This window comes from Ostrea edulis, chromosome 9 (genome assembly GCF_947568905.1).
Source record: "Ostrea edulis chromosome 9, xbOstEdul1.1, whole genome shotgun sequence".
NCBI lineage: Eukaryota > Metazoa > Mollusca > Bivalvia > Ostreida > Ostreidae > Ostrea > Ostrea edulis.
Genome location: NC_079172.1, coordinates 26,681,148 through 26,692,054, shown reverse-complemented (window position 1 = coordinate 26,692,054; position 10,907 = coordinate 26,681,148). Strand labels below are relative to the sequence as shown.

The 10,907-nt window shown below is 34.4% G+C and overlaps 1 long non-coding RNA gene across 1 annotated transcript; it reads left to right on the top strand.

Annotated features, from left to right (window-relative positions):
* The first annotated feature begins 268 nt into the window (after nt 1–268).
* Nucleotides 269–10,157, top strand: LOC130050306 (uncharacterized). Its single transcript, XR_008798745.1, has 3 exons — nt 269–407; nt 7,303–7,494; nt 8,993–10,157. It is a non-coding gene; the product is annotated as an uncharacterized LOC130050306 (long non-coding RNA).
* Nucleotides 10,158–10,907: the final 750 nt, after the last annotated feature.

Genomic DNA, 10,907 nt, shown 5'->3' with positions numbered 1-10,907 from the left:
TGTTTTATCCTTTGTATATTTTTTGCCTTTGTGGTATATATACTTACCGTATATCATCATATCTTTTATAATTAAATTAATTAAATCAATTCGTACTGATTTGAGAAACTATTTCTGGGTGTAGTAATAGATCTACATTTAGGCTGAGTTAACCAATGTAAAGTATAGCCAATAAAAAAATCAACAAGCAAATGTTTGTTACTGCTAAACTGTTCTGTATTAAACATATAGAAGTGGGTTTTTTCTCTTTCAGGTTTTTATACAATGAACAATTCAAGAGAAAGCGTTTTTCGTCTTCGACACACATTATTGCACAGAAAACACAAATTCGGGCATGTATTGGCTCATTTCGGAAGCGACCAGTTTCAACGCGAATAGGGAGTGCTCTGCATCTGAAATGAGCGAAGGTTAATCTCTCTTGCTTCGACGGTCTCGAAAAAATAGAAAGTTCAAGAATATTTTTCGTTTTAAATGTGAAATTGGGAAAGCTGATAATCCATTCTTCTATACGCCTTCAGTTATATACACCTTCATTATAACCTTCTACCATACTTTCATTTTCTGTAGCATTTATAGATGCAGATGAAACATAATTAATACCAACTAGTAATCCTAATTGTTCGCGAACAATTAGAGGTCTTTCCATCTCTTCTGGATTTGTTTCTTGACCTTCAATCTTGATCCATTCTTCAGTAGGTCAAATGAGGCCAAAAAACTTTCAAGTCAATGTAAACTTGGAAAACTTTCAGGGGCCATAACTATTTAAAGGGGTTGGTGAATCTTTTCGCACTGAATAGATTGAAGAGTCTACTAAATCATTACAAAACATTAATGATTAAGATTTGGTATCTCCAGGGTTAACGGTTTCGAAGGACTAGCGATAACAAGCTTTATTTGTAAGATGGGCAATAATTTTTAAAGGAGCCCGGCTTAAGGGCCAAGAAAGATGTTTTAATTGGTTTTAAAAGAACATACTAATGATGCAATGAAAAATGATGTATGTTGAAAGACAAAAGAGATATAAAAAGAGCTAAATTCTCAATATTTGAAGTAACTTTGACCTTTGACCTTTACCTAATATTCAGGGTCAAAGGTCAATGATCACATTGCAGTTGGTCTCATGTTTCTATGATTATCCGTTTAAAAGTGAACGATTAGCACAAACACATAAAAGGGCAATAACTCATATAAGGGGTCAGCGGATCCTTTCACACTGAATATGTTGAAGTTGTGCTTTGAGAAACCGAAGACATTGGTGAAGGTTTGGTGTCTCTATGGTCTATGGTTTCAAAGGGGTAGCGATAACAAGGTTAATAATGTAAGGGGCAATAACTTTTAAAGGGGTCAGTCTTAGGGTACAGGTATCAAATCTTTAAAATGGATTTAAAAGGACATACTAAAGATTCAATTATATGTAGTATATGTTGAAAGACAAAAGAGATCTAAAAAGAGCTAAATTTCTCATATTTTGAATGACCTTGACCTTTGACCTTGACATAAATTAAAAGGTCAAAGAATGGAGATTCTAATGCAGTTGGTCCCATGTCTCTAGGATAAATGGTTTTAATTTTTTTTAATTATTTTTAAAAATCAAAAACTTTCAGGGGCAATAACTCATAAAAGGAGTCGAAGAATATTTTCGCAATGACTAGATTGAAGAGTCTCCTTGAGTAGTTGAAAACATTAGTGAAGGTTTGGTGTCTCTATGGTCTATGGTTTCAAAGGGGTAGCGATAACAAGGTTAATAATGTAAGGGGCAATAACTTTTAAAGGGGTCAGTCTTAAGGTACAGGTATCAAATCTTTAAAATGGATTTAAAAGGACATACTAAAGATTCAATTATATGTAGTATATGTTGAAAGACAAAAGCGATCTAAAAAGAGCTAAATTTCTCATATTTTGAATGACCTTGACCTTTGACCTTGACATAAATTAAAAGGTCAAAGAATGGAGATTCTAATGCAGTTGGTCCCATGTCTCTAGGATAAATGGTTTTAATTTTTTTTAATTATTTGTAAAAATCAAAAGCTTTCAGGGGCAATAACTCATAAAAGGGGTCGAAGAATCTTTTTGCAATGAATAGATTGAAGAGTCTCCTTGACTAGTCGAAGACATTGGTGAAGGTTTGGTATCTTTACGGTGTACGGTTTCGGAGGAGTAGCGATAACAAGGTTAATACTCTAAGGGGCAATAACTTTTAAAGGGGTCAGTCTTAAGGTACAGGAATTAAATCTTTAAAATAGATTTAAAAGGACATACTAAAGATTCAATGATATGTAGTATATGTTGAAAGACAAAAGAGATCTAAAAGGAGCTAAATTTCTCATATTTTGAATGACCTTGACCTTTGACCTTGACATAAATTAAAAGGTCAAAGAATGGAGATTCTAATGCAGTTGGTCCCATGTCTCTAGGATAAATGGTTTTAATTTTTTTCAATTATTTGTAAAAATCAAAAACTTTCAGGGGCAATAACTCATAAAAGGGGTCGAAGAATCTTTTCGCAATGAATAGATTGAAGAGTCTCCTTGACTAGTTGAAGACATTGGTGAAGGTTTGGTGTCTTTACGGTGTACGGTTTCGGAGGAGTAGCGATAACAAGGTTAATACTCTAAGGGGCAATAACTTTTAAAGGGGTCAATCTTAAGATACAGGAATTAAATCTTTTAAATAGATTTGAAAGCACATACTAAAGATGCAATGATATGTAGTATATGTTGAAAGACAAAAGAGATATAAAAAGAGCTAAATTTCTCATATTTTGAATGACCTTGACCTTTGACCTTGACATAAATTAAAAGGTCAAAGGATGAAGATTCTAATGCAGTTGGTCCCATGTCTCTAGGATAAATGGTTTTAATTTTTTTCAATTATTTGTAAAAATTAAAAACTTTCAGGGGCAATAACTCATAAAAGGGGTTGACGAATCATTTCGCAATGAATAGATTGAAGAGTCTCCTTGACTAGTCGAAGACATTGGTGAAGGTTTGGTATCTTTACGGTGTACGGTTTCGGAGGAGTAGCGATAACAAGCTTTTATTGCAAAAGGGGCAATAACTCCTTGAGGGGTCAAAGTTCATATACGCAGGGTGAACTGCCAAAATATTTTAAGGAGTACATTTTTATGGACTATAAATCTTTTCGATAAATCTTGAAACTCAAAATCACGGGGAGGAAAAATAATAATAATAATAATAACTAGTGATCCTAATTGTTCGCGAACAATTAGAGGGCTTTCCACCTACAATGATTTAAAGATAGATATTTAAGAATATTTAGGATGATGTACGAAACTCAAAACGACTTAGAAAATTTAATAATTTTCTCAATGATCTTGACCTTTGACCTTGACCTCATTTTGAAGGTCAAAGGTCATCGGTCTTAATCCAAGTGATTCCATGTCTCTATCTATATTAATGTAAAAGCTATAAGCTTAAAAAATGTTAATCAAGACATTCAGGGTCAATAATTTGTTTAGGGGTTTTCGGTTACTTTCGGTTAACTTCTCAATGCTAAAAATACTTTGAAAGACCTTGAAAATGGAAAAAAATTAATTTTGATGATGACCTTGACCTTTGACCTTGACCTCATTTTGAAGGTCAAAGGTCATCGGTCTTAATGCAAGTGGTCCCATGTCTCTATCGCTATTAATACAAAAGTTATAGGCTTAGATAATGATATTGGAGACTTTCAGGGGCAATAACTATGCTTAAGGGTTTTCGTATCCCTTTGATTATTTTTTCTTTGCAAGAGGGTTTTACTGTGAATTCATTAGCGAAGGTTTCGTGTCTCTATGACTTTCCGTTAAGTAGGAGTAGCGATAACAAGGTTTTCGACGCGAGTCTCCGAAATTCACAGAAGGGTCAAAGTTCAAAGTTGTAATGCATACTATCAAAACCAATCAAGAAGTCAATACTTACCCATATAATATTTCAACGCTATCTTAAGCAGGAAAGAGAGTATAAAAAGTGCTATTTTTTCCTCTTTTCTGATGACCTTGACCTTTGACCTTGACCTAATTTTCAAGGTCAAAGGTCACCGATCCTATTCCAGTTGGTCCCATGTCTCTACGACAAACCGTTCTCAAGCTCGACATATTTTACGAATAAATTGCAAAACATAAAGAGGCATTAACTCCCTTTAGGGGACACCGAATCCCTTCATTTTAAATTCTTCCCTTCTACTAATTACCCTCTATGTTTTAGAAAAGGTTTTATCCTTCTATCATTTATGGTTACAAAGTAGAAGTGCTAACAATGATTTCTGCGAAAGGTCCAATAACTCCGTAAGGGGTCAAAGGTCAATTAGGCAGGGTGAACTGTATTCGTTTCTCAGGAAGTACTATATGATGGACTATAAAGTTTTTCGATAAGTCTTAAGACGAAGATTTTTTTTGACGGCAGGAAAATAATAATAATAATAATAATAATAATAATAAACAGAACAATAACAATAGGACTTTCCACTGAAAGGTGGAAAGCCCTAATAATAATAACTAGTAATCCTAATTGTTCGTGAACAATTAGAGGTCTTTCCACCTTTTCTGGATTTGTTTCTTGACCTTCAATCTTGATCCATTCTTCAGTAGGTCAAATGAGGCCAAAAAACTTTCAAGTCAATGTAAACTTGGAAAACTTTCAGGGGCCATAACTATCTAAAGGGGTTGGTGAATCTTTTCGCACTGAATAGATTGAAGAGTCTACTAAATTAGTACAAAACATTAATGATTAAGGTTTGGTATCTCCAGGGTTAACGGTTTCGAAGGACTAGCGATAACAAGCTTTATTTGTAAGATGGGCAATAATTTTTAAAGGAGCCCGGCTTAAGGGCCAAGAAAGATGTTTTAATTGGTTTTAAAAGAACATACTAATGATGCAATGAAAAATGATGTATGTTGAAAGACAAAAGAGATATAAAAAGAGCTAAATTCTCAATATTTGAAGTAACTTTGACCTTTGACCTTTACCTAATATTCAGGGTCAAAGGTCAATGATCACATTGCAGTTAGTCCCATGTTTCTATGATTATCCGTTTAAAAGTTAACGATTAGTACAAACACATAAAAGGGCAATAACTCATATAAGGGGTCAGCGGATCCTTTCACACTGAATATGTTGAAGTTGTGCTTTGAGAAACCGAAGACATTGGTGAAGGTTTGGTGTCTCTATGGTCTATGGTTTCAAAGGGGTAGCGATAACAAGGTTAATAATGTAAGGGGCAATAACTTTTAAAGAGGTCAGTCTTAGGGTACAGGTATCAAATCTTTAAAATAGATTTAAAAGGACATACTAAAGATGCAATGATATGTAGTATATGTTGAAAGACAAAAGAGATATAAAAAGAGCTAAATTTCTCATATTTTGAATGACCTTGACCTTTGACCTTGATATAAATCAAAAGGTCAAAGGATGAAGATTCTAATGCAGTTAGTCCCATGTCTCTAGAATAAATGGTTTTAAATTTTTTCAATTATTTGTAAAAATCAAAAACTTTTAGGGGCAATAACTCATAAAAGGGGTCGAAGAATCATTTCGCAATGCATAGATTGAACAGTCTCCTTGACTAGTCGAAGACATTGGTGAAGGTTTGGTATCTTTACGATGTACGGTTTCGGAGGAGTAGCGATAACAAGCTTTTATTGCAAAAGGGGCAATAACTCCTTGAGGGGTCAAAGTTCATATACGCAGGGTGAACTGCCAAAATCTTTTAAGGAGTACATTCTTATGGACCATAAATCTTTTCGATAAATCTTGAAACTCAAAATCACGGGGAGGAAAAATAATAATAATAATAATAATAATAACTAGTGATCCTAATTGTTCGCGAACAATTAGAGGGCTTTCCACCTGCAATGATTTAAAAAAAAGACATTTAAGAATATTTAAGATGATGTACGAAACTCAAAATGACCAAGAAAATTTAATTAATAATTTTGACGATGACCTTGACCTTTGACCTTCACCTCATTTTGAAGGTCAAAGGTCATCGGTCTTAATGCAAGTGATACCATGTCTCTATCTATATTAATGTAAAAGCTATAAGCTTAAAAAAATGTTAATCAAGACATTCAGGGGCAATAATTTGTTTATGGGTTTTCGGTTACTTTCGGTTAGCTTATCAATGCTAAAAATACTTTGAAAAACCTTGAAAATGGAAAAAAATTAATTTTGATGATGACCTTGACCTTTGACCTTGACCTCATTTTGAAGGTCAAAGGTCATCGGTCTTAATGCAAGTGGTCCCATGTCTCTATCTATATTAATATAAAAGTTATAGACTTAGATAATGATATTGGAGACTTTCAGGGGCAATAACTATGCTTAAGGGTTTTTGTATCCCTTTGATTATTTTTTCTTTGCAAGAGGGTTTTACTGTGAATTCATTAGCGAAGGTTTCGTGTCTCTATGACTTTCCGTTAAGTAGGAGTAGCGATAACAAGGTTTTCGACGCGAGTCTCCGAAATTCACAGAAGGGTCAGAGTTCAAAGTTGTAATGCATACTATCAAAACCAATCAAGAAGTCAATACTTACCCATATAATATTTCAACGCTATCTTAAGCAGGAAAGAGAGTATAAAAAGTGCTATTTTTTCCTCTTTTCTGATGACCTTGACCTTTGACCTTGACCTAATTTTCAAGGTCAAAGGTCACCGATCCTATTCCAGTTGGTCCCATGTCTCTACGACAAACCGTGCTCAAGCTCAACATGTTTTACGAATATATCGCAAAACATAAAGAGGCATTAACTCCCTTTAGGGGACACCGAATCCCTTCATTTTAAATTCTTCGCTTCTACTAATTACCCTCTATGTTTTAGAAAAGGTTTCATCCTCCTATCATTTACGGTTACAAAGTAGAAGTGCTAACAATGATTTCTGCGAAAGGTCAAATAACTCCGTAAGGGGTCAAAGTTCAATTACGCAGGGTGAACTGTATTCGTTTCTCAAGAAGTACTATATGATGGACTATAAAGTTTTTCGATAAGTCTTAAGACGAAGATTTTTTTTGACGGCAGGAAAATAATAATAATAATAATAATAATAATAATAATAATAAACAGAACAATAACAATAGGACTTTCCACTGAAAGGTGGAAAGCCCTAATAAACAGAAGAATATCAATAGGTCTTTCCACAGAAAGATGGAAAGACCTAATAAACAGAAGAATATCAATAGGTCTTTCCACAGAAAGATGGAAAGACCTAATAATACATACACTTTCAATTTGCAAGCACCAAGATCCCCGAATATTATAATCGTAGTAGAATGTTTTTGGTAAAAGGATGATCTTCCTACTTTACAGTATCAATCGGTTCCACGTCCTGAAGATGTTTACCTGACGCCATTGAGTGGATGGGGACCATCCAATTTCTCCAGAACAGGGCTAAATCTGTGCTGTCCTACATGTAAGAAATAACGTAATGAACGATTTTGGACGTTGTCGATACATGGGAATTTTCACAACCCCATACTCCAGAACTATAGCCCAGCACAGGTATCACATTAGAGTTAGATAACGATTCGGAGGTTTTAAAACCTGTATATTTGAATGGAAGTATGTTAGAAATGGCCGGACCGAGTGTTCCGCCCACCGACCTTCATTGATATATTCTCTGCTTTCTACAGACAAGTAAAACTTTATGGTTTGAGACAGCATTGTATTGTCCTTATATCAATCTAATGGTAACAAATAATCAAAATTTCTTTTGAAGAAAAGTTGGGGCACAATCACATTTGCGCTTTTCCCCAAAATTTTGAAAGTGGGATAGGTGCTTGCCCCCCCCCCCCCCTTTCTTTAGCTACTCATTTGTTTCTCATTAATTACAATTGTCTTTTAAATGCTTTACTTTTGTGATTATTTCCTCTATTATGACGTAAACTCCCACTTTCCCCCTCGATCACCCATAAACACACAGTTCCACTGTTGACTATATGTGTGTACTGAACAATTTTTACGTATAGTATATATACAATTCCAGAAATCGAAATTGAAAATGAAAAAATATATAAATAGACAATCATTTAGATTGACAGTAGTGCGCATTTTGTCAGTAATATGTAAACGTAGTTCTTTTTTTCAGCAACTTACATAAGAAATGTCATACATAATTCCCATTCTACGAAGTATTTTGAATTTGCATTAAAACACACGAAAGTTGATTAGTATTAAGAAAAATAAATATCTCGTAATTTTCTCTTTATTACAAGAAAAGATCTCAAAATTACGAGAAAAATATCGACATTTCGAGAAAAGATCTTGTGATTACGGAGAGAGATCTCGTCTTTTTCTTTTATTTTTTAATTCTCAAGTGATATAGTAAAACTTTCATGTTTGCCTCAACGGGTGTTTATAATGTTTGGTTTTTTTTCCTCTAGAGACAGGTAGGCGGTAGGATGTAGGTTATTTTTATGTATATTATAGGTATTCTGGTCCGCAGTTTTCATCTCTCGTTATATTCGGCTTATTGGTTTCTCTTTAGTCTAATCAAATTTGTCCCTTACGAACATATGAAGACCGCCCAATCCAATTCTTAAATATACTTAATCTGCAAATTGAACTATTCTAATATAGATTTATCCCACCAATATTTCGAAATAAATTTTAAATTCAATTTAAACATGATTAATTAATTATGCATATTTCATTGTAAATGTCTGAAAATAAAGCATTATAAAAAGTAAACATGATTAATATATTTATATTAGAAATGATAGACCACAGGAAATTGTTCAGTCTGATTAAAATCAGACCCCATACCCAACGATAGGATAGTGAGTATGGGGTCTGATTTTAATCAGACTGGAAATTGTTGTGCCTTCAGGTTTTGAAAACCTCGATAATTTTCTCGAAATGTTGAGATATCTTTTCGTAATTACCGAGATCATCACGAGAAAACGTTTTTCCTTGACACTAAAATGCTTTCGTAGAAACACATTTTTCACATTCTTGGGTATATTTTTTATCTTTAAGAATATTTTTTTGATTCTTTCAGAAACTAATTGCATCCGAACATTTAGGGTTTGATTCCTGCATGCATGGATCTGTCACCTGGATACACAGGAACACTTTTTTTTTTCTTAACAAAATATGAGAACACCAAAATGGTGTTGGTGCCCAACGACTGAGGCCAAGAAAACACTGACCCAGATAGGCAATGTACCCAGCGACTACAGTCTAAGGTGTCCCCAATGCTGAGGGGCTGAGAGCGATATAGAACCCTGGGCTGTTCCCCGTGCCCAGCGACTACAGTCTAAGGTGTCCCCAATGCTGAGGGACTGAGAGCGATATAGAACTCTGAGCTGTGGTCAATATCCAACGACCGGGACAGCATAACACAGAGGCATTGTATTCTCAATGCACAGTATATAATTCAATAATATTCATTTTCATTTAGAAGTTGCAATTTTGTACAAATTGTTTAGGTAAATATAACCTGCAGGCGCGTAGCCAGAAAGAAAATGAAGTGTACATATACGCAAAGTACAGCAAGGGGACTGGGGGCCGCCTTGAGGCCCCAGTGAGTAATGAGTGCAAAGCAAAGGGCGAAGTCGCTGTGTAATAGATCAACATCTGCCGACATCAATTTCACCCGACAAGTCACCTTTTCAAAATATCTGTAAGAAACTTAATTTTTCCGAGGAGTTTTGAAAAAAAAACTTTTCCTGCATAATTTTCGGAGGGGGTTATTTTTCGTGTAGGAATGTAAAATTACCTGTAGGAAATTTTAAAATCCTGCGTGAAATTTTTTTTTTTTTAGGAATTTGTAATGTCCAGCAATAGAAAAAAAATCCATTTGAAATTGAAACATTTTAAAGAAAAATTTATTTTTAAAAGAAATTTTCTTGCACAGATGATAGATATAGACGACACATTTGGTTTTCTGAAATAGCCAATTTGGTTTTGCAAAACTATTTGAGAACAAAATGGTCAGAAAATTTCATCGTTGATAGTGTTAAGAACCTTGCAATGATGATGATGTGCTAACTTAGCCATGAGGTCAGCGTCTTATTTGTGTTTAACTCAATGCAAGTTCTGTTTGTATAAAGTATGTTTTCTTGTATGCATTTGTGTGCTATTCTTTTTAACATTCATGGGGATTTTTGTGGTTAGTTGCCTACAATTCCCACATTCTACTTTACAACAAATTGCCAATGATTGAATAAAAGGAGAGGGGCGGTAATCAATTAGGGAACAAATTGCCGAATTAGCCCTGCCAATACTTTTCCGCGGAAAGTTTTTACTCCTGAAGAAAAAGTCAATTTGTCATCCACGATTCTATTTCATGTTGGATACCCTGATAATTCACTTGTAAACAAAGTCCTGGAATCGCCAAAGAAACCGCATTTGTGAGTATATTGTCAGGGAAAAGATGCCCGAAGCCAAGATGAAAATGTCCGCGATCTCTATCACATTATCCGTAATCACTGTTTCCCCCGCTCCAGTATAAACTTGTCTATTTCATACTAATAGAGAAAATTAAATTGATATAAATGCAACATTTCTCTCAGATATTCAGCCCTGCAAGAAGATTTCTAAAGAATCATTAAGACTGGAGAATTTCCGATGCGATCCACAAAAGGGCACGAGAAAAGAGACTTTCAATAATTGGAAGTTTCTATGGCTTTCCGACTGAACTCTGGCGGACGCAATTGTAAAGGAATGAAATCTTTTCGGGAAGTGTTACTATGATGTTAATTTCAGCCTTTAAGGCATTGAAAACCTCCTAAAAGGACTTTTTCTTTCTTATGAATAGTTAAGTGACATGTATTGTTGTCTTTTGCAGGAATGTAAGCTCTTCTTCCTTTGTAGAAATCTCTTGGAGAATTCTGATGAATGACTAACAAGAAGCTTGTGACTATCTTGTGTTTGTCAATTAAACTTCTTTAGTCCCTTGTTATGTGCGTTTC